The sequence below is a fragment of the Gekko japonicus genome, unplaced genomic scaffold (genome assembly GCF_001447785.1).
Source record: "Gekko japonicus isolate JY-2015 unplaced genomic scaffold, Gekko_japonicus_V1.1 scaffold37846, whole genome shotgun sequence".
Taxonomy (NCBI): domain Eukaryota; kingdom Metazoa; phylum Chordata; class Lepidosauria; order Squamata; family Gekkonidae; genus Gekko; species Gekko japonicus.
This window is the reverse complement of record NW_015222300.1, coordinates 1-997: the sequence shown is the minus strand read 5'-3', so window position 1 is coordinate 997 and position 997 is coordinate 1. Positions and strand designations below refer to the sequence as shown.

At 40.5% G+C, this 997-nt stretch overlaps 1 pseudogene; it reads right to left on the bottom strand.

Moving 5' to 3' along the window:
- Window positions 1-655: 655 nt before the first annotated feature.
- On the bottom strand, window positions 656-966 carry LOC107125306 (annotated as a pseudogene).
- Between the last annotated feature and the right edge of the window lie 31 nt (window positions 967-997).

Here is a 997-nt window from a genome sequence, read left to right as displayed (position 1 = left end):
GGGAAAAGACAAGACAACTCGCAGAGTTATCAAAAGAAAAGTCTACATTTTTTAATATGTTCAGTTCAAATCAAGCTGATGAACTGTGTGTCAGGTATTTTATGAGGCAGCCATAACCAGGCCACATTACACCAGATGCCTAGCAATTTAAGTTCCCATTCAATTTAAGCAGCTAAATGACGGGTGATACTCTACTTCATAAATGCAGCTGTTGTTTAGACCTGGCAACTATAAAAGCACCAGAGAATACAAAATGTTCCCTTGAAGTCTAGAAAGGAAGAAGCAACTAGTTCACATTAAGAATGGGAGCATTTCAATCAGCAAGCTTGTACAAACGAAATTAATTTATAATCACATGTGAAGCACACAGAAATTTCATTCACATGTGAATTAACACTCCCAGATACCTTTTACATAAATGTAAAGCAGGCAGTCAAACTTTAGGTCTGGTCATTACAAGTGTACAAAGTTCTCCAGCAAGCGAGTTTTCACTGATAATTTTATGCAAATCTTTAGAGGGATAAACAAAAAGCAGCTAGAACATTTAGCCACTGGACAACACTAGGTGTGCTGAAGTGAAAGTATAGCCCTGCCATGATCTTGCAAGTTCTTCCCAGATGATGCTTCTTAGGAGGTGCTGCTGTACCAGATACTACTAGATTATTACCAGAACATCATTGCAGATGTCCTGCAATTCAGCCTCGATCTTCTCACGATACTCTCTTCCCATCTGCTGTTTCTTCTCATTCCGCTCTGTTTTTTGTTCGATGCTGGAAATTACACGCCAGGAGGAACGACGGGCACCAACCACATTCTTATAGGCAACAGAGAGTAAATTCCTTTCTTCATTGGACAGCTCATGCCCTTGCTCAGTGACAGCCTTCATGGCAGCAGCCATATCATCGTAGCGCTCTGCCTGCTCAGCCAGTTTGGCCTTCTGTACCAGCTCACTTTTATCCATGGTTATTCCTGAAGAAAAAAAGAATTTATGTATGTA